The 23,631-nt window shown below is 45.3% G+C and overlaps 1 protein-coding gene across 2 annotated transcripts in view; it reads left to right on the top strand.

Annotated features, from left to right (window-relative positions):
• HEMGN (hemogen) overlaps positions 1-23,631 on the top strand; it is a 62,314-nt gene that overhangs the window by 11,476 nt on the left and 27,207 nt on the right. The window lies entirely within an intron of this gene.

Genomic DNA, 23,631 nt, shown 5'->3' with positions numbered 1-23,631 from the left:
GCAGCGGAACCCTTGTCCAGCTTCATTCCTTCCCTCCCTCCCTCCCTCCCATCCATCGTGCAGCAGAACCCTTGCCCAGCTTCTATCCTTCCCTCCCTCCCTCCCTCCCTCCCTCGTGCAGCAGAACCTTTGCCCAGCTTCTATCCTTCCCTCCCTCTCTCCCTTCCCTCATGCAGCAGAATCCTTGCCCAGCTTCCATCCTTCCCTCCCTCTCTCCCATCCCTTGTGCAGCAGAACCCTTGAGCACCCACCCCTGCCACGCAGCTGAAACCCCGCTGACCCTCCATCCTTCCCTGATGAGAGAAGGCTGTGAAGCAGCCTGTTTAGAGTGCTGCCAGCCCGACACTGCTCTGGAGGGAGGTATATAGGGCTCGTGGTCAGCAGGGTTCGGATGGTCGACAGGCCGGATTAAAAAACTAAACGGGTCAGATATGGCCCACGGGCCGTCATTTGCCCATGTCTGATTTAGGCCAAGAAAACCCTGGCATAAATGGGAGTGTGCCTAAGGTTTCAAACACCTACTGGTGCCTAAGGATGCTTAAGCGCTGCTAGGTGAAATTCTATAAAAGGCACCTAGCGGATGATTGTCAATTGCACTCAACGGCACCTACAAGGTAGGTGCTGTTTATAGAATCAGGGTCTAGGTGCCTAGATTCAGTTATAGAATACTAACTTAAGGATGCAGAGCACAGCTTTGCATGCTTGTGTGGATGTCTTGTGTCTGTGCTTTATTTGTCTCTATGTACAGTTTATCTCTGTTTTGTTTCTGTGTATTGCTTGCATATTCTTCCCAAAAGTACAAAGACTAAGGGTCACGCAATGAAGTTACTAATATTTCTTCTCTCAACATGTCATTAAGCTCTGGAATTCATTACCAGAGAATGTGTTAAAAGCGATTAGTATATAAGGGATTAGAAAAGGGTTAGACAAATTCTTATAAGTCCATAAACCATTATTAACGTGGAATTGGGAAAATCTATTGCTTAACTATTCTACTCTTTTGGGCTCTTGCCAAGTACTTGTGATCTGGATTAGCCACTGTTTGAAGCAGGATACTGGGCTTGATAGAACATTGGTCTGTCCCATTACGCCAATGCTTTTGCACGAATATACTTAATGTGTGTATATATAATGTGTGTGTATATACTGTGCATGTGTGTTGGGGGGGGAGGCTAGTTAGGGGTGGAAGGTGTGGTGTGATTGATCTACGGTAGTTGGTAGCAGAGGCACTTACAGGTTACTCGTATTAGAGGTGGGAGCAGTTTGTGGGATGGTGGGCAGTTGCAAGGAGGTAGTTCAGGGGCAGGGCAATTTGTGGGGTGGTACAACAGTTGAGAGTGTAGTTTGGGGAAGTGGGCATAGTTTGGGGGTTTGTAGGCAGTTGCAGGACATAGATTGCCCACTCCCTCCTGCCACTGGAGGCCCTCCCACACACCCTCTCCCCTGTACCTTTTAAGTTGGGAGTAGGAGGGGTGCTCAGTACCTCCTGCTCTGTGACCACTGTCTACAATGCCGGCTTTAGGCCCTTCCTCCGTGCATCTGGGCTCTGGTTGGCACAGTTACCGATAGGTCTAGAGCAATCAGTTTTTACGAGCGCTAAAACCCGATGCAAAATAGCCAAGTGATGTTAGTGCATCAATTGCTTGGCTACTATGCATTAGATTTTGGCTAATTTGCATGGCCAGATCAGAAAATAGGCGATCGAGGGAAAAAACATGCAGTGGGCTGTTTTGTGCAGCAGGTCAGTTATCGGCGATTGTCGCTACAGTTATGCAAACTGGTTCAGCAATGATCGCTGACTTTAGCGCATCCCCCAGTATATGAAGGGACAAGATGAGTAGTAAAAGTCAATTGGGTTGAATAGATGGGTGGCTAAACTCAAGGCAAATTATATATACAGTTAAATAAAATCTGAGGAACTGGTCTAAATTACAAGGTGTGCAGCAAGCTAGTCCAGATGCAGAATGAGTAGCGTGACCATTTATTTTTTTCCTCAAAAGGGGACATCTACTAATTTTCAGTCCCGCCCCTAATCCTGCCCTAGCCCCGCCCCCAATCCTGCCCTAGCCCCGCCCCTAAATTTCTCCCATTTATTTTTCAAGTACACACAATATCTTATTAATTCATAATGATAACCATAAAATTTAAAAAAACACAAAGCACACTATGCAGAGAAAATATTAATTATCATTTATATTTGTTTTATTTTTCAAAGAGGTCAAGGCAGATGACTTTAAAATACGCAGTGTCACCTCAGTAACTATAGAAAACTAGACAAATTTATTGCTAAATATAGACAACAGATATATATTCTCAAAACTGCCCCCTCCCCTTCACTGCCTTCCAGCATTTGTCCCCCTTGTTGAACTGCTCCTTTGTCCCCAACAGCACTCCCCACATCACTATGTCCAATATCCCCCCCACCTGCATCCCCTTTGTTTCCTCTCCACCACCATTTAAAAACTCATTTCTACCTTATCTCCCTCCCTGCCTCCAGCATTTGTCTCCAACAGCATGCCCTGCATCACTATGTCCAATCCCCCACCTTGCATCCCCTCTCTTCTTACTTGTGGAACTGCTCCTCTTAGTCTTTCCAACTCTTTGAACTGCTCCTTGCTCCAGCACTCCTGGACTGCGGATGATAGCCCAGCATTTCCCAATGGCCCAGCCCAAGCAGCTTCGAAACACTGCATGTGGCTGACCCACAAGCCTCTCTCCGACGTGAACTCTGGCGTCGGAGAGAAAGCTTCTGGGCCAGCCATTAACAAAGGAGAGTGCTACTCCAAGGGGCAGGGCGAGGCAGCACGGTGAATCCAAGAGCCAGTGCAGGAACAGGAGGAGATTGGGGCAGGATCGCGAATGGTGGCAGCGGCAGCAGGTAAAGAAAGCTGTGTCCTCAGCTCTTCCAGGGTTTTGAACAGGACCGTCTCGTTATTAGATCACCCTCACCACTGAAAACGGGACATTTCGGCGTCCCAAAGTGGTGTGTGGGTACAACGGGACAGGCAATGTAATAACGGAACGGTCCCGTTCAAAACGGGACGTATGGTCACCTTAAGAATGAGTGAATAGAAAGTCACCACTTATATGAAGGGCTTAGAAAATAGCCAAGCTCTCACCTGGTTCTTAAAGTACAGGTAGTCTCGAGTTAGATATAGCCTTTAGAAACATAGAAACATAGAAATAGACGGCAGATAAGGGCCACCACCCATCCAGTCTGCCCACCTCAATGACCCTCCCTCTACCTTTCTCTGTGAATAGATCCCACCTGTCTATCCCATTTGGCCTTAAAATCAGGCACACTGCTGGCCTCAATAAACTGTAGTGGAAAACTATTCCAGCGATCAATCACCCTTTCAGTGAAAAAGAATTTCCTGGTGTCCCCGTGCAGTTTCCTGCCCCTGATTTTCCACGGATGCCCCCTTGTTGCCGCGGGACCCTTGAAAAAGAAGATATCTTCTTCCACCTCGATGCGGCCCATGAGATACTTGAATGTCTCGATCATGTCACCCCTCTCTCTGCGTTCCTCGAGTGAGTACAGCTGTAATTTATCCAGCCGTTCCTTGTAGGGGAGATCCTTGAATCCCGAGACCATCCGGGTGGCCATTCTCTGGACTGACTCAAGTCTCAACACATCCTTACGGTAATGCGGCCTCCAGAATTGCACACAGTACTCCAGGTGGGGGTCTCACTATGGATCTATATAATGGCATAATGACTTCAGGCTTACGGCTGACGAAACTCCTGCGTATGCAACCTATGATTTGCCTTGCCTTGGATGAAGCTTGTTCCACTTGATTGGCAGTCTTCATGTTCTCACTGACGATCACCCCTAAGTCTCGTTCTGCTTCAGTTCTTGTCAGGATCTCACCATTAATGGTGTAAGTCTAGCATGGATTTTGGCTGCCCAGGTGCATGACTTTGCATTTTTTGGCATTGAAGCTGAGTTGCCAGGATCTAGACCAGCGCTCCAGTAGGAGTAGGTCGTGCATCATGTTGCCGGGCATTAAATTTATGTCTGTTGTGCTTTTGCCCACTATGTTGCTTAGTTTGGCGTCATCGGCGAATAATGTTATTTTGCCTCGCAGCCCTTCAGCCAAGTCTCTTATAAAGATGTTGAATAGGATCGGGCCCAGAGTGTGGGGGCTAAGGCACGAGAAGGCTCGCTGGCAATTTATTTTGACACGGTGCAAATAGTGATTCTCCTTGAGATGACTTCAAGAGGCCTCAAAGGTGTGTAGAGGGCTATCATATTCTTTAAGTACTTTAAGAATTTTAAATGTAGCACTGTAAGGTATTGATAGCCAGTGTGGTTTTTGCAGAAAGGGTGTGATATGGTCACTCTGCTTTGCAGCCTATTATCACTGAGCACATTCTGAATTACTTGAGGGGGGCAGTTATGAAGGAAAGTCTTGAGCATGGGGTAATTTATGGGGTACTGGGACAAATGTGAGATTGAAGTCTTGAGGAGTGGGAACAGTTTGTGGGTGGCGGGGAAGTTGCTGGGGGGTTATTCTGGGGTTGGAGGGCTGATTATAGTATGGTAGGTAAATAGCAGGGGATAATCCTGGAGTTGGGCAGTTTGGAGGCTGGTGGGACAGATAGTATGGGGTGGCGCAATTGTGTGATAATTTTGGAGAGACACTTGTTGAGTGTTGATAGTTTATGGGGTAGGTATAGCAGCAGTGGGGGCAGTTGGGGGCAGATTGGGAGAAAGTGGCGGAGCAGTTGCAGGAAATAGTTGTGGGGGGGTGGGGCAGTTGTGGTGGATAATTTGGGGAGTGGGGGGTGCAGCTACAGTGTGTGTTTTGGTGAGTAGGGGCATTTTGGGGGATGGAGGAAGATGTGGGCAGTAGTAGATGTTCAGAGTGGGGACAGTAACATAGAAACATAGAAGATGACGGCAGAAAAGGGCTACAGCCCATCAAGTCTGCCCACTCTGCTTACCCACCCCCTGTCTATGCCCTAATGACCCAATTTCCTTATCTTGACCCTCGTAGGGAACCCACATGGGTATCCCATTTATTCTTAAAGTCTGGCACGCTGTCTGCCTCGATCACCTGCACTGGAAGCTTGTTCCAATGATCAACCACTCTCTCTGTGAAGAAATACTTTCTGGTGTCGCCATGAAATTTTCCGCCCCTGAGTTTGAGCGGGTGCCCTCTTGTGGCCGAGGGTCCCTTGAGAAAGAAAATATCATCTTCCACTTCGACACGTCCCGTGAGGTACTTAAATGTTTCGATCATGTCTCCCCTCTCCCTATGTTCCTCGAGAGTGTAGAGCTGCAATTTGTTCAGTCTCTCTTCGTACGAGAGACCTTTGAGCCCCGAGATCATCCTGGTGGCCGTCCGTTGAACCGATTCAATTCTGCGCACATCTTTACTGTAATGTGGCCTCCAGAATTGCACACAGTATTCCAAATAAGGTCTCACCATGGCCCTGTACAACGGCATTATGACTTCAGGCTTTCGGCTGACGAAACTTCTATTGATACAACCCAATATCTGCCTTGCCTTAGATGAAGCCTTCTCCACTTGATTGGCAGTTTTCATGTCTGCACTGATGATTACTCCTAAATCTCGTTCTGCTGAAGTCCTAGTTAAAGTTTCTCTGTTCAAGAAGGACGTCCTGCATGGATTTCCGCTTCCGAGGTGCATGACCTTACATTTCTTAGCATTGAAGCCTAGCTGCCAGGTTGAGGACCAACTTTCCAATGTAAGCAGGTCCTGCGCCATATAATTCTGTAAACTGCATTCACTTACTATATTACATAGTTTGGCGTCATCGGCGAATAGTGTTATTTTACCTTGAAGCCCTTGAGTCAGATCCCCTATGAATATGTTGAAAAGGAGTGGACCCAGGACCGAGTCCTGCGGCACTCCACTGGTCACCTCCGATGTTTTAGAGAGGGTACCATTAACCACCACCCTCTGAAGTCTGCCACTCAGCCAATCATTGACCCATGCAGTTAGTGTCTCTCCTAACCCCATCGATTCCATCTTGCTTAGCAGCCTGCGGTGTGGGACATTGTCAAAAGCTTTATTGAAGTCCAGGTACACGACGTCCAAAGACTCTCTCAAGTCCAACTTTCTTGTTACCCAGTCAAAGAAGCTGATGAGTTTGGATTGGCAGGACCTACCCTTGGTGAATCCATGCTGACTGGGATCCCGAAGATTCCCTTCATTCAAGTTCGTGTCCAATTTGCTTTTAATTAGTGTTTCCATGAGTTTGCACACTATTGACGTGAGACTCACCGGTCTATAATTCGCAGCCTCTGCCCTGCAACCCTTTTTATGCAGAGGAACGACATTAGCTAATTTCCAGTCCAGGGGAACTTTCCCCTTACTTAGGGAGAGATTGAATAGCTCAGCCAACGGTTTCGCCAGGACATCGCTCAATTCTCTGAGCACTCTTGGGTGCAAATTGTCTGGTCCCATGGCTTTGTTCACCTTGAGTCTTGCCAGTTCACTGTAAACTTCACCTGGTGTGAACTCAAAATTCTGAAACGGGTCTTCTGTGCTTTGTGTTGCCTTCAACTGCGGACCGTGTCCCGGTGCCTCACAGGTGAAGACTGAGCAGAAGTATTCATTCAGTAGTTCGGCTTTATCGGAATCTGCTTCCACGTAACTTCCGTCCGGTCTTCTAAGGCGTACTATCCCGCCTGTGTTCCTTTTTCTGTCACTAATATACCTGAAGAAGGATTTGTCCCCCTTTTTAATGTTTTTTGCCAGAATTTCTTCCACTCGAAGTTTTGCCTCCCTAACTGCCATTTTGACCGCTGTAGACCTGGTCCTATATTCTACTTTTGCCTCTCTTTTCTCCGTGCGCTTGTAGGAGAGAAACGCTTTTTTCTTCTTCTTAATGAGGTGCGAAATCTCCGCGGTGAACCATTGGGGTTTATTGTTTCTTTGTCGTTTATTTACTGATTTTATGAAGCGGCTAGTTGCTTCATGTATGGTTGATTTCAGTGTTAACCACTTAGCTTCTACATCATTGGTCTCCGCTTGGTCCTGCAGCGTCTGATGGACGAAATCTCCCATGCGTGCGAAGTCTGTGCCCCGGAAATTGAGTACCTTTGTTTTCGTGTTTGATCTAGGGAAGCCTTTCCTAAGGTTGAACCATACTATGTTGTGGTCGCTGGAGGCTAGCGTATCTCCTACTGAGACCTCTGAGACGCTTTCCCCATTGGTGAGTACCAGGTCGAGGATCGCCTGGGCCCTAGTGGGCTCCGTTACCATTTGTTTGAGACGTGCTCCCTTTATGGAGGTTAAGAGCCTCCTGCTACCGCTGGTTGTCGCTGAAAATGAGTTCCAGTCTGCATCAGGCATATTGAAGTCCCCTAGCAGTACAGCTTCTCCTCGTAGAGTGATATTCTCTATGTCTTCAATTAATTCTGCGTCCATGTCTTCCAGTTGTCTTGGGGGTCTGTATACCATACCTAGATACAGGCATTTTTCTCTGCCTCTTGCCAGGTTTACCCAGAGGGACTCCCCGGTGTACTTGACATCTGTGATCCTGCTGGTTTTGATGTCATCTTTAATGTATAGAGCTACCCCCCCCTCCTAACCTGCCCTCTCTGTCCTGACGAAGTAGATTGTAGCCCGGTATAGCCATATCCCACCCATGTGAGTCCGTGAACCAAGTTTCAGATATTGCCACCACATCTAGGTCGGCATTCCTTATTTCAGCCTCCAATTCTAGAATTTTGTTACCTAAACTGTGTGCATTGACATACATGGCCCTCCATATCTTGTGTTTGCTAAGTCCCTGTGAGGCGTATCCTACCCGAGTAGATAACAGGAGAAAGACAGGCATTTCCTAACTACTAAATTTCACTGTATGCAACTGGTCATTATTCAGCCTATCTTGATCAGCATAATTTTAAATGCTGTTTAGACCCAGATTTTAGTGTATGCAGCAGTAGATCCTCCTCCACTGCTATCCCACTATCAGTTGGTGTACAGGCTCTGTCCTGGGAACTCTTTTCTCCAACTATATTCATTCCCTTGGTGCTCTGACCTCCTCCTGTGGTTTTCAATATCTCCTCTATGCTGACGACTTCCAGTTCTACTTCTCTACACCAGAAATCTCTACAGGAATCCAGGCCTGAGTCTCAGCTTGCCTGTCCAATATTGCTGCCTGGATGTCTCACGGCCACTTAAAACTGAATATGGTCAAGACTGAGCTACTTATTCTTCCACCTAAACCTACCTCTCCCCTCCCCCACACTCTATCTCAGTGGATAACACTCTCATCCTCCCTGTCTTGTCAGCTCACAACCTTGGGGTCATCTTTGACACCTCTCTCTTTCTCTGGACAGATCCAACAGACCGTCAAAACCTGTCATTTCTTTCTCTATAATATCATCAAAATCTGATCATTCCTCTCTGAGGGGCAGTGGCGTACCTAGCATATGTGACACCCGGAGCCCATCATTTTTTGGCACACCCCCCCATCTGTATGAAAAACATGATTTTTAGTAACAAGCCACATGTCACACATGAGTACCTAGCAAAAGGCAGCATCTTACATATTGCAGTGAGCAGTACATCAATACATCCATTGTAAAACTAAACAAGCCAGACCAGTACAGATCAATCCTAACAGAAAACCATGTCTTTCGAACACACAGAACACAGAAAAAACCTTCGCCTAGTATGGAATATGTCATCACAAACTAACCCCTTCCCCTTTTACAAAACTGTAGTGTGGATTTTAGCCACGGTGGTAACAGCTCTGACACTCATAGAATTCTGAGCATCAGAGCTGCTACCACCACGGCTGGCGCTAAAAAAACGCTCTACAGTTTTGTAAAAGGGAGGATAAAATAAAAATACATAGACAGAGGTTAAACTGAACCAGCAAGAAGCTGGACTCTGAATAAAATGCAACACCACAGAAACAGTGGCATATGTCTCCTAAAGCAATAAATAAATAGAAAATTTTTGTTCTACCTTTGTCTTCTCTGGTTTCTGCTTTCCTCATCTTCTTGTTACTGTCTTCCTTCCATCCACTGTCTGCCATCTCTCTGCCCCTCCCTATATGACATCTTCTCTCCTTCTATGCCCCTTCCAGAAACTATATGCCTCCCCCCCCCCCCTTTGGTCTGGCATCCATCATCTTCCCTCTGTTCCCTCATGGTCTGGCATCTTTCTCCTTTCATCTCTCTTTCCCTCTCCCCTGTGGTTTTTAGCATCTCTCTCTTCTCATTTCCTCCGCTTAGATCTGATATCTCTGTCTCCTTCCCCGTTCTCTGGCATCTCTCTCTTCTCTCTCTCTCTCTCTCTTCCCTTTCCTTCTCTGGTCTTCCTTCTTTATTTTCTGCCTCCGTTTAAATTAAATTCTTTCTTACTATGCAGTCCTCAGTTTCCCTCTTTTCACTATGTCTACCCACAGCATGCCACCCCTTTCCTTCACCCCTCCACTATCTCACTAACTCTATCTTCTTTATCCCTCCTTCCATCCAGTATGTGTTCTCTTTCTCCACTTCCATTCAGCATTTGTTCTCCCTTGTCCCCACTTCCATTATCTGACCTCTTCTCTCTCCCCTTTCTACCCACTTCCATCATCTGCCCCTTCTCTCAATCTCTCCATCCACCACAGAGCCATCTTTCTCCCTTCCTCACCTTTCCGATTTGGCTCTAGCTCAGGGGTGCCCACACTTTTTGGGCTTGTGAGCTACTTTTAAAATGACCAAGTCAAACTGATCTACCAACAATAAAATTTAAAAAAAACACAAAGCACACTGTATGCTGAGAAAATGTTAATTATCATTCCTATTCTGGTTTTTTTTCAAAGAGGTCAAGGCAGATGACTCTATGCACTGTCACCTCAGTAACAACCATACAAAAATAGACAAATATATCCCCTCCCTTTTTACTAAACCAGGGAGCTGCGCTGAATGCCCAGGGCTACTCCCGACGCTCACAGGCTCCCTGCGCTAAAAAACGCTGTTGCGGTTTAGTAAAAGGGGGCCATAGTGCAAAATATAGACAGCAGATATAAATTCAGACACATTTTGATCACTAAATTGAAAATAAAATCATTTTTCCTATCTTGTCTGGTGATTTCATAAGTCTCTGGTTGCACTTTCTTCTTCTCACTGTGCATCCAATCTTTCTTCCCTTCTTTCAGCCTGAATGCTTCCTCTCCTCCAGACCTCATTCCCTCCCCCAACTTTTTCTTCCTCTCTCCCTGCCCTTTCTTTCTCCCTGCCTCCCTTTCTTTTTTCTCTCTTCATACTCCCTTTCTTTTTTTCTGTTTCCTTTCTGTCTCCCTGCCTGCCCCCTTTCTTTCTCCCTGCCCTCCACCAAGCCACTGCTGCCACCATCGGGGAACAGGCCCCAAAGCCGCCGCCGCGACTGCCGCAAGCTCTCTCTGCTTCCCACCGTCGGGCCGACCAGCATTCCTCTCCCCGACGTCAATTCTGCCATCGGAGAGGAAGTTCCGCCCAGCCAGGCAGCGATTGGCTGGCCCGAACTTCCTCTCCGACGGCAGCCTTAGGGGCACTGACCAGAAAGTAAAGCTACGAGAGTTCAGACCTGCCAGAAAAGTTTGCCTGTAAATGTAGGACAGCGAGGTTAGGGAATCACCCAATGATAATAGAGAATCGCCCAGAGTGCTCATTTAAATATTAATAACCTCGTTGTAATACATTTTCATGGCAGAGTTGGAGTCTGCCAGGAAGCTCAGAAAATCCTACAGTGAGCCCTTTTGAGAACTGGTCAGTGGAATACTTCCATACTAAACTGGAAAAAATATGGCACTACCCTTCTGATCAATAGCTTAAGTCACAGAACTGCCATTGCTTAACAAAAAAACTTAGGAGTCCTTTTACCAAGCTGCAGTAAGCAGCTTGGTAAAAGGACTGTTGACGTGTGTGTGCTAATTTTTTCAGCAATAGAGTTTGGCTGAGGGCGGAGAATTAATCAGTTAATACAGCTACATTACCATGTGCTAACTGGAATAGCATGTGAACTCTTACTGCCTTCAAAAGAGGTGTTGGTAAGGGCTCATGCACTAATTTTGTTAATGGCCATGCTCTAATGGCAACATTAATGCATGTAATCATCAAAATGTCAGGACTAATCTCACATTTATGCAGCACTTCATTCATCCAGAATCGCAAACTGTCTTATTGATCCTTAGTGCTGCATAAATGTGAGATTAGTTCTGACATTTTGGTTTTTATAGTCATTTGATGGTTCTTCACTTAAGTGTGTTTAAATAGTGCCAAAGGTTAGCATTAATGCATGGCCATTATATTAGAAAATGGAAAATGGGCCATTTTCTGGTTATGGCAAAAAATGAGGAAAGCAACTGTGGAACTGATGATCTTGATAAAGTCTTTATTAGCCAATTGTAGTATTCATGAAACACACCATAGGCAGCACAGTAAAAGAATTGTGGTGTGGACCCAACATGGTCCATGTTTCGGTCACAAAAGACCTTCTTCCGGGGTCAGTAGTTGCTGTAAATCACAACGAATGAATTGCTAATAAGCAAAACAATAAACCATGTGCCGGAGTGGTTGCCAAACTAGCGAAAGCACCGGATAGCCTTGGTATGCCCTTATGTAGGTCTTTTCTGCTCGTTAAGGCCACATTTTGCTGCAGCTTAGAAAAAAACTATCTTTTTTGTTTGGAAGATTTCTTTCAGCCACAAATGAGTGGTGTGTACAATCCAACTGAAAAAAAAGAGAATCTTTATTTTACTGATGCAACTTTATAACAAAATTGGGGACCCATTTTGGAGGACTGAGTTTCCAATTTCTACCTAACAGCCTAAATTTGACTTCCAGATCTCCCTCCCATATTTTCCTATTTCATTGGTAGCCACATGTGTTAAGACAGCTGACTCCTCTGCAGTGCTGTCTAAAATCTTATCTAGGTGAAGCATGAGCTACACCACTTTCATACCAGGCAAGCAAGTGATCAAGTGATCGTCACATCCACCAGCCACCCAGTTATCTACATATCTAATGATCAAATCACCAGCTAAAAGAGCCAACCTAACCCTTTCCTCCTGGGCAAAAGCTCCAGGAGACACATCCTCTCTGCAAGAGGATATTGCAACTTTAAAAAAAATCCCACATATTTAAAACCATGCTATAAAATGCAAAATTAATTGAAATGACCACTAGATGTCATAGTTGAACTTAAAACTAGACAAAAGTGTTATTTACTAGGCATTTAAACAATTGCTACAATAATTACTAACTGAGCAACATCATTAATACATAATTTTTTTTATATGATTCTAATTGATCAACAAGCATATCTGTTATGATTTTAAATTATCTAGTTTGACTGTTCCAATATCATAAGTTAATTAAAATCTGAAAGAATCCACTAATTGAGCATTAGTTTGTTGTACTGTTGATGAGGGTCTGAAAAATACTTAAACCACACATCATATACCCAATGATAAAGGGAAAACAGTGTCACAGACCATGGTAGATCATAGAGGTTCAATCTGAAAAGTATTTAGGACTAAATTTTATAAATTTGGGTGGCCAAAAAAGAGTATTAAGTGCTATTCTATCAACGGTGCTTAAAGTTGAGTGCCATTTATAGAACAGTGCTTAGTACTGGGATCAGCACCCAATTTGAGGCAGAATTACACCAACTAAAGCCTAAAACTAAAACTCCTTGAGCTTGAATTTAGATTGGGTCCCTCAAATTCTATAATAGTGCACAGTGGCATAGTAAGTGGGGGATGGGGGGGCGGTCTGCCTCAGGTGCCGCCTTGGTGGGGGAACCGACAACCTTCTCATCTCCAGCCCCCACTTCTTTCCTCCCCTCCCCACCTTCACTTCCCCTACACCCTACACCTCTACTTCTTCGCTGGCGTGAGCAGCAATTCCAACCTGCTGCTCGCGACAGCGTTAGCTCTCCTTCTGACATCACTTCTGGGTCCCATGCCTGTGAAGTGATGTTAGAGGTACAGCTGATGCCGATGCAGGCAGCAAATTGGTGATGCTGTTCACACCAGGAAAGTTAAAGAGGTACGGGGGGGGGAAGGGAAGGGGACTGCACACACACGGCAGGGGAACGGGGAAGGAGTGGGGATTGGAGAAGAAGGCACCACCCCGGGCACCTCTTACCCTCGCTATGCCACTGATAGTGCATGAATCTTTAGTGAATGCCACTGACCCTCCCATGCTCCTCCCATAATACGGCCACACCTTGAATACTGTGTGCAATTTTGGTCGCCTTATCTCCAAAAAGATGTAGCAGAATTAGAAAAGGTACACAGAAGAGCAACGGAAATGATAATTTCAAGTTTAAAGTTTAATTAAATTTTGATATGCTGACCATCAACATGCACCTGGCCAGTTTACAAAGCTAAAAATAATGTTAAAATAAATTTTAGAAGGGGGGGATAGGAGGGAAAAAAATGTGAACATTAAATAGACAAATTACAAATACGAACATGAACTGAGGGTAAAGAGGGAGGAAAGTTAATAATTACATCCTTAAAATAAATTAATTAGGGGAAGAAGGAGGGGTGGAATAAAACACCAGGAAAGGGGATCGCTTCTTAAAAGAGGTTCATTTAATATACTGCTGTACTGTTGGAGAAGATATTTAGGCACAATGGTATGCATCTTGGAATAAGAACATTTTTAGTTTAATCTTAAATTTGTTGAGTGAATTTTCATGGTGGAGTTGAGGTGGCATGGCGTTTCATAAAGTTGGAGCTACAATGGAAAAATTAGTATTTCTAGTGTAGTAGAATTCCTTGATAGAAGGCTTGGTTAATAAATTTTGACCAGCCGATCTAAGGGTCCGGGGAGAGCAATAGGGGATGATGAGTCTGTCAAGAAAGGGTGGGAGGCGCAAAAGTTTGATTTTAAAGACCAGCAGTAAAGTTTTGTAAGTGATATGATGTGTTATGGGTAGCCAATGTGCTTCTCGCAGAAGAGGGGTAACGTGATCATATTTTCCTACTTTAAAGATGAGTTTAATTAACGTATTATGAATGAGCTGCAGATGACGTTTCTTTTTGGGTGATGCCATTTTAGAGGGAGTTGCAATAATCTAAATGGGAAATGACTGGTGAGTGAATAGGGCTCTTCAGCCTGGCGAAGAGATGGCTCAGGGTTGATATGATAGAGGTCTATAAAATACTGAGTGGAGTGGAAAGGGTAGATGTGAATCACTTGTTTACTATTTCCAAAAATACTAGGACTAGGGGGCATTTGATAAAGCTGCTAAGTAGTAGATTTAAAACAAACTAGCGAAAATAGTTCTTCACACAACATGTAATTAAACTCTGGAATTCATTGCCAGAGAATGTGGTGAAATCAGTTAGCTTAGCAGGGCTTAAGAAAGGTCTGGATAATTTCCTAAAAGAGAAGTCCATAGGCCATTATTGAAATGGCTTGGGGAAATCCACTGTTTATTCCAAGGATAACCAGTATAAAATCTGTGTCACTTTCTTAGGATGTTGCCAGGTATCTGTGACCAGGGTTGGCAACTGTTGGAAACAGGATACTGGGTTTTATGGACCTTCAGTCTGACCCAGTATGGCATTTCTTATGTTCTTATATACCTGTTCCACTCCACTCAATATTTTATAGACCTTTATCATATCTCCCCTGAGCTGTCTCTGGCCACTTTAGCCTTTCCTCATAGAGAAGTCATCCCCTGTGGTGTAACGAGCGTAGGAGATGCCAGAGGTGGTGGTGCCCCCCAATGAGCCCTTCTTACCACTCCCCCCCCTTCCGCACCAGCCCCCCTCCCCTGCTTCTTCCACACCCCCATGCCACACTTGCGTCCTCCCTTCCCATCCCCGTATCTCTTTAAATTTTTGCAAGCGCAAGCAGCTTCTCCATCCTGCTGCCGTGCTGGTGTTGGCGCTGGTGTTGGTTCCCGCTGACATCACTTCCTGGCTCCACAACCCGGATGTGATTTCAGAGGAAGCCAGCCAGAGTTGCTCACGCTGGCAAAGATTTTAAAGAGGTATGGGGTGGTGGGGAAGGGAGGGCGCAAGTATGGCGAAGGGTGGGGGGGGCAGAGAGGTGCAAGAAACCCCACCAAGACAGTGCCTGGGGAGGTCCGCCCCTCACCCCACTTACCCCCACTGGTCATCCCATCCCTTTTATCATTTTTGGCACCTTTTCTAATTCCACTATATCTTTCTTGAGATACGGTGACCAGAATTGCACACAGTATTTGAGGTTCTGCCACACCCTAAAGCAACAAAAAGACATTATAACATAAGTACATAAGAATAGCCTTACTGGGTCAGACCAATGGTCCATCAAGCCCAGTAGATCGTTCTCACGGTGGCCAATCCAGGTCATTAGTACCTGGCCAAAACCCATGGAGTAGCAAGATTCTATGCTACCGATACAGGGCAAGCAGTGACTTCCCCCATGTCTTTCTCAATAACAAGTTCAGGAACTTGTCCAAACATTTCCAGGAACTTGTCCAAACATTTCTTAAAACCAGCTATGCTATCCGGTCTTACCACCTCCTCTGGCAACGCGTTCCAGAGCTTAATTCTCTGAGTGAAAAAAAATTTTCTCCTATTGGTTTTAAAAGTATTTCTCTGTAACTTCATCGAGTGTCCCCTAGTCTTTGTAATTTTTAATGGAGTGAAAAATCGATCCACTTGTACCCGTTCTACTCCACTCAGGATTTTGTAGACTTCAATCATATCTCCCCCTCAGCTGTCTCTTTGCCAAGCTGAGGAGCCCTAACCATTTTAGTCTTTCCTCATACGAGAGGAGTTCCATCCCCTTTACCATCTTGGTCGCTCTTCTTTGAACCTTTTCTAGCACCACTATATCTATTCCTTTCCTAATAATTCCTAACATTATATTTGCTTTCTTAGCTACCTCCACATATTGAGCTGAGAGTTTTAATGTAACCTCAACGATGATACCTAGATTCTTTCCCTGGGCAGTGACTCCTAATGTAGAACCCTGCATCATGTAGCTAGCTCAGGTTCCTCTTTCCCACATGCAACACTTTGCAAGTTGCCATTTTGATGCCCAGTCTCACAAGGTCCTTTTGCCATTTTTCAAAATCCTCTTATGATTTAACAACTTTGTGTCATTAGCAAATGTAATTATCTCACTAGTTATTCCCACCTCTAGATCATGGATAAATATGTTAAAAAGCAGCGGTCCCAGCACAGACCCCTGGGGAACCTGCTGTATTTACCCTTCTCCATTGAGAATATTGGCCGTTTAAACCGACTCACCATTTTGTCTTTCAACCAGTTCTTAATCCATAATAGAACATTGGATTAGATTCACTAAGCAATCTGATCATGTACCAATAGTGAGCCCTTTGCGACCTGATTTCTCTCCGACCCAATTCACTAACCTATCCTCCCATGCAAATTAGTAAAATCCCATGCAATATAGCCAAGTGATTGATTCACTAACAATTGCTTGGCTATTTTGAATCGGGTTTTACTATTGTCAAACCCAACTGCTGCAAACCTGTTGGTAACCGACAGGTCTGCAGGTTTTTTGACAGGCCTGCCTGTCTTTTTTATTCATTTTTTTTCCATGGCACACGCACAATATCTGCCCCATTAAAAAAAAAAAAGAAAAGACAGGCAGACCTGTCAAAAAACGGCCGAGGGCCCCCCCCCCCCCCCCCCCGACAAACGCAATCCCCCCAGCGACCCACAAATAGCAAGAGGGATGCCCACTCCCTCCTGCCACCACCTGATGCTGCCCTCCCTGCCCACGCGAATATGGCAGAAGGGATGCCAACTCCCTCCTGCTATCAACCGAGTCACCCCCAACCGGCACGCGACTCACCCTCCCCCCCGGCCTGGCCCCCCCCTGTACCTCCTAGTTGGGAGCAGGAGGGGTGCTCAGTGCCTCCTGCTCCTCCCGACCCTAGCAATGAACAGGGAGGAGCCTAAGGCCCTGATCAGCTCCTACCCTCTTGGGAGGGGTCTGAGACATCTGAGCCAATCAGGGACTTCCTTAGACCTCAGAAATACCACTCATCACTCAAATGTTTATCATAGCGATAAGCTTAACGTGTTGTCTCCTCACTGGCCCACTTTTTTATCCTAATCGTATTTCAATGTCTAAAGTGCAGTTTTTAAAGTGCAATAGTTTCAAAGTGCTTAAAAAGTGCCTTAAAGTGCTACTAGTCAAATGCTTTTACATATGTACTAAAGGCTTATCTCAGTTTTATGATAGAGGAAACTCGGATCCAACATGTTTCGCATATTCAACGCTTTATCAAGGATCGTTTCCCTAGAAAAGTAAAAAATATATTAGATTAAGGGCACCTTTTACAAAGATGCGCTAGTGTTTTTAGCGCACACACCGGATTAGCGCGTGCTATAATGCACGCTACCTGAAAAACTACCGCCTGCTCAAGAGGAGGCAGTAGTGGCTAGCGCACGCTATTCAGCGCGTTAAGGCCCTAATACACCTTTGTAAAAGGAGCCCTAAATATTTAAATATATTATTTTACTATCCTAGCACTCACTACAATCACTCCGTCGTTACCCGACCATTCATTTACAATGTGTCAAGATGACGGCGGCTTTTTTCTCTGCCTCTTTATACTCCCTTCAAATCAGCTGACCCATGATGTCATCATTGCCAGACATCCAGATCAAAATAGAGAAGCACATTCTAAAACTAAATTCAAACCCCCGGGCACTACAGAATTAATTTTATAAATCCATTTTTGCTCAAGATAATTTACTATAGAGGGTGAATCATGGAAAGTTCCAGGTAGAGATTTAACTCTCTTCTCAAACAAATGCACGGATTGCAATAGCAAGAATGTCATCTACGCTATTGTCTGCCCCTGTGCCTTAATATACGGTATATTGGATGAACAAGTAGATCCGTGAAACTTAGGCTGACAGAGCACAAGTCTCAGATCGCTACAGAGTCTTTACAAGCTCCATTGATCCAGCATTGGATAAGTAAGAATCATACATTGGGGGACTTGCGGTGGTGTATTATAAATCAAATTGAAGGGAGGGAGGATGGTAATGATGAACCTTTTTTTTTTTTTTAATTATCTTGAGAAAAAATGAATTTATAAAATTAATTCTGTATACTGTCTATCAACCATGATATGTTGTTATGAATGGAGATGAGAGATATCCTTAGGGATCAAAGTTTACTGCATTTTCCTAATTCTAAGACTGTATGATCTAAAAAAAAAAGGCATTCACCTCTGGCAGTGAAGATTTTTATGTTCTACCTATTAATGCTAGAGCTTGTGTAAATTATTTGGTATTTTGTAACATTTTGAAAGCATATATTTTTAGTAATATTTAGAGGTATATTGATGTGCTTGTTTATTAATTTGTGATCCCAGACTGTCTAGTTCTTCTGTTTGTTGGAATTGACATAAAACTTTACAGTTATTGTGGACAATAAGAATATTTTTGTATTTGTATGTAAATGTTTTGGCTCAGTGATAGAAAATCCTGTGAATGTGTACTGTTTCTTTTCATTTTCAAGTGAAGGAATGCACAAGAATTTTTTGACTAGAATGTAAGGACTATGAATGCTCATGGACATGGAGAGGACATAAGGACATAAAGACATAAGCAGTGCCTCTGCTGGGTCAGACCAGAGGTCCATCCCGCATAGCAGTCTGCTCGCGCGGCGGCCCATTCTGGTCAAGGACCTGCATAGTAATTCTCTATCAGTACCCCTCAATCCCCTTATCCTTCAGGAATTCATCCAAACCCTTCTTGAAACCCTGTAGTGTACTCTGTCGTATCAAACCCTCTGGAAGCGCATTCCAGGTGTCCACCACCCTCTGGGTGAAGAACTTCCTAGTATTGGTTCTGAATCTGTCCCCTCTTAATTTTTTTGAATGCCCTCTCGTTCTTGTAGTTTTCGAAAGTTTGAAAAATCTGTCCCTCTCTACTTTCTCCATGCCCTTCATGATCTTGTAAGTCTCTATCATGTCCCCAGTGGCGTACCTAGCATATGTGACACCTGGGGCCCATAATTCTTTGGCACCCCCCCCCCATCTGTACGAAAAACATGATTTTTAGTAACAAGCCACACGTCACACATGTGTACCTATGAAAAGGCAGCAGCTTACATATGCAGTGAGCAGTACAACATCAATAAACCCATTGTAAAACTAAACAAGCCAGACTAGTACAGATCAATCCTACACCATCAATCCTAACAGAAAACCATGTCTTTCGAACACACAGCACACAGAAAACACCTTCACCTAGTATGGAATATGTCATCACAAACTAACCCTTCCCCCTTTTACAAAACTGTAGTGTGGATTTTAGCCACAGTGGTAATAGCTCTGACGCTCATAGAATTCTGAGCATCAGAGCTGCTACCACCACGGCTGGCGCTAAAAAACGTCTACAGTTTTTTAAAAGGGGGGATAAAATAGAAATACATAGACAAAGGTTAAATTGAACCAGCAAGAAGCTGGACTCTGCATAAAATGCAACACCACAGAAACAGTGACATGTCTCCTAAAGCAATAAATAAATAGAAAATTTTTGTTCTACCTTTGTCTTCTCTAGTTTCTGCTTTCCTCATCTTCTTGTTACTGTCTTCCTTCCATCCACTGTCTGCCATCTCTCTGCCCCTCCCTATATGGCATCTTCTCTCCTTCTATGCCCCTTCCAGAAACTGTATCCCTCCCCCTTCCATCTCTCCTTTCGCCCCCATTGGTCTGGCATCGTTCTCCTCTCCTTCCCTCTCACACACCTGCAATCCCTTTCTTCCTTCATTTTCCTTTTCAATTTATTTTCTGCATCCATCTAGAGCAGCGGTCTCAAACACGCGGCCCGCGGGCCACATGTGGCTCTCCAGGTTTTATTTGCGGCCCACAGTCTGGAGGCATCATTCTCTTCCTTTTGGAGCAGCAGCTGGCTCGTTCATTCAAAGCCGCGGGTTGGTGGCTCCTTGCGCTATCCATTCCTGCATCGGAAGCCTCTCTGATGTCACAACATCAGAGAGGCTTCAGACGCAGGCACGGATCTCGCAAGGAGCCGCCACCCCGGCTTTGAACGAACGAGCCGGCCAGACACGCTGCTGCTCCAGTAGCGTACCAATGGGGGGGCGGTCCACTGTTCTCCCTAGAGTGCCGAACCTGCTTCCCTTCCCTTCTCACTGCTGCCATCGGGGATCAGGCCAGCACCGTGTTCTTTGATCTCCCTGCTTCTCTTCCCTGCGGGGCCGACCAACTCTCGCGGCCCGACGTCAATTCTGACGTCGAGAGTACGTTCTGGCTAGCCAATCGCTGCCTGGCTGCCCGGAACGTCCTTTCCGAAGTTAGAATTGACATCGGGCGGCGAGAATTGGTCGGCCCCGTGCAGAAGAGAAGCAGGCAGGCAGCGGCAGCAGCCTATTCCGCGGCGGCGGTGGCATGGGGGAGGGCAGGAAGGAAGGAAGAAAGAAGGTGGGGTAGGGACAGGGAGCCAGAAAAAAAAGCAAAAAATGGGGCGCGGAGGAAGGAAGAAAGAAGGAGGGGGGACAGGGAACCAGAAACAAAGCAAAAAATGGGGCACGGAATCAGAGAAAGACAGACAGAGAAAGAAAGAAAAAGTTGGAGGAGGGAATGAGGTCTGGAGGAGAGGAAGCATACAGGAGATTGAAAGAAGGGAAGAAGTATTGGATGCACAGTCAGAAGAATAAAGTGCAACCAGAGACTGATGAAATTACCAAACAAAGGTAGGAAAATGATTTTATTTTCAATTTAGTGATTGAAATGTGCCAGTTTTGAGAAAGAAAAGATATTGAACTTTAAATGTGAGTGCTGCAGAAAAAAATAAAGTACTTGGAGGGCCGCAGAAAAAATAGTTAATGTCTTATTAAAGAAATGACAATTTTGCATGAGGTAAAACTCTTTATAGTTTATATATCTTTCCTTTTAACTGTTAAAGGAAAGTTTTTATCTTCTTTTCACTCTTTTCCTTCCAGCGTCTGCCCTGTCTCTTCAATCCAGCATTTGCCTGTTCCATCCTCTGTCTGCCCCTTCCGGAAACTGTCTGTCTCCCCCTGCCATCTCTCCTCTAGACCCCCCCCCCCTTTGGCATCTATCATCTTCCCTCTGTTACCTCATGGTCTGGCATCTTTCTCTTTTCACCTCTCTTTCCCTCCCCCCTGTGGTTTTTAGCATCTCTCTCTTCTCATTTCCTCCACTCAGATCTGATATCTCTGTCTCCTTCTCCGTTCTCTGGCATCTCTCTCTCTCCTCTCTCTCTTCCCTTTCCTTCTCTGGTCTTCCTTCTTTATTTTCTGCGTCCGTCTAAATTAAATTCGTTCTTACTATGCAGTCCTCAAATTCCCTCTTTTCATTATGTCTACCCACAGCATGCCACCCCTTTCCTTCACCCCTCCACTATCTCACTAACTCTATTTTCTTCCCCCATCCAGCATGTCCTTTTTCGTTATCCCTCCTTCCATCCAGTATGTGTTCTCTTTCTCCACTTCCATTCAGCATTTGCTCTCCCTTCTCCCCACTTCCATCATCTGACCTCTTCTCTCTCCCCACTTCCATCATCTACCCCTTCTCTCTCTTTCCCCCCACTTCCATCATCTGCCCTCTTCTCTCTCCCCTTCTCTCCACTTCCATCATCTGCCCCTTCTCTCTGTTTCCCCCTACTTCCATCATCTGCCCTCTTCTCTCTCCCCACTTCCATCATCTGCCCCTTCTCCCCACTTCCATCATCTGCCCTCTTCTCTCTCCCCACTTCCATCATCTGTCCCCTTCCCTCAATCTCTCCATCCACCACAGGCCCATCTTTCTCCCTTTCTCACCTTTCTGATTTTGGCAACAAGATCGGCAAGGCCCCCCCCCAGCGATGGCGCTCAAGTTCGGCCTCCTTCTCCCGGCATCAACAGAACTTCAGATCGGAAACAGGTGCTCAGTCAAAGCTTCCCTCTGACTGAACTGCCTGGGCGGAAACAGGAAGCTAAGTCAGGGGAAGCTTTTGACTGAGCACCTGTTGCCGATCTGAAGTTCTGTTGATGCCGGGAGAAGGAGGCTGAACTTGAGTGGTGGGGGGGGGGGGGCGCGCCGATGCCGCTGAGTGCCTTCGCGGAGGGGGGCACTGATGCCGGGGGGAGGGCGCCGATACCGCTGAGTGCCGTCGCCGATGCCGCTGAGTGCCGTCACCGTTGCAGCCCAGGAATTTTCCGGACCTGGCCAGCTGTGCACCCCCTCTAAGGCTGAACCCGGGTGGACCGCCCCCCCACCCCCCTTGGTACGCCACTGCATGTTCCCTCTAAGCCTCCGCTTCTCCAAGGAAAAAAGGCCCAGTTTCTCAATCTTTCGACATATGTAAGGTTTTCCATACCCTTTATCAGTTGCGTCGCTGTCCTCTGAACCCTCTCGAGTATCGCCATATCCTTCTTAAGGATAATCCTGATGAATCCTAACATGAGAGTGTAAAACACTCTGATTACAATACACATAGGGCTCCTTTTACTATGGTGCGCTAGAATTTTTAGTGTGCGCTGCATGCGCTAATCCCACGCTACGCACCAACCCCGCACAACGCGCCAAGACCTAATGCCAGCTCAGTGCTGGCGTTAGTGTCTAGCACGCGCGCTATAACCACTAGCGCAGCTTAGTAAAAGGAACCCATAATCTTGAACTTTATATGATTCCTTACAAGTAACCAGTGGAACTCTGTCAGGACAGGAATTATACAATTCCCCGTTTTAAGGCCAATAATAAATGCGCATGAGAAAGAATTGCCTAGGGTTACCATATGGCTCCAGAAAAAAGAGGACGGATTGAGACATCCAAGTTTTACAAGCCCAAAAGCTATCAAATCGGTGCACATTCAGGTCCGGTAGGCTCCAGGTCAGTCCGGTAGGCTCCAGAAAAAGGAGGATGGATTGAGCCATCTGGGTTTTACTTCCATTGCTTTTAGTGGAAGTAAAACTTGGATGTCTCTGGAAACATTCAAATCTAAGCTAAAAGCCTACTTTTTCGAGGCTCTTAACTCTTACCAATGTCTGCTTTATCATTCCCTCTGTGAGAAATTCCCTAACCCATATTTGTCTCTTTTGATTAGAATGTAAGCTCTATTGAGCAGGGATCGTCTCTTACATGTTTCATGTACAGCACTGCGTATGCCTGGCAATGCTATAGAAATGAGAAACAGTAATAGTAGTATGTAAGGAAATAAGAAGGGCTCCTTTTACTAAACTGCAGAAAAGCTTCTTACTGCGGGCCGGCATGATAAATGCTCTGACGCTCATTCTATTCCTATGAGTGTCAGGGCAGCCCGCAGTAAGAAGCACTTCTGTGGTTTAGTACAGCCCAGCATAAGTAAGGGGCCCTTTTAATAAGCTGTGTTAGGTGCTACCGCATGCCTGATATAGCTTAAGTTGGCATACCATGGATGCACTGAGGCATCTTGTGGTGCATTAAAAAATATTTTTTGAGGGGATGTGTCTGGGCAGAGAGTGGATGTTTCTGTGCTAATTAGTTAACACAGCTGCATTACTATGTACTTGCTGATTAGTGCAAGAATAGCACATGGGCCCTTACTACCAAGAAAATAGGTGGCAGTAAGTGCATATGCAGTCTTTTTGTTTTTAATGGTCATATGCACATGGCCATTAATACAAAAAATAGGAAAAGACCATTTTTATAGTTCTAGTAAAAAAAGAAAAAAGAA

Source organism: Geotrypetes seraphini, chromosome 1, assembly GCF_902459505.1.
Source record: "Geotrypetes seraphini chromosome 1, aGeoSer1.1, whole genome shotgun sequence".
NCBI lineage: Eukaryota > Metazoa > Chordata > Amphibia > Gymnophiona > Dermophiidae > Geotrypetes > Geotrypetes seraphini.
This window is presented reverse-complemented; position numbering and strand designations above follow the sequence as displayed.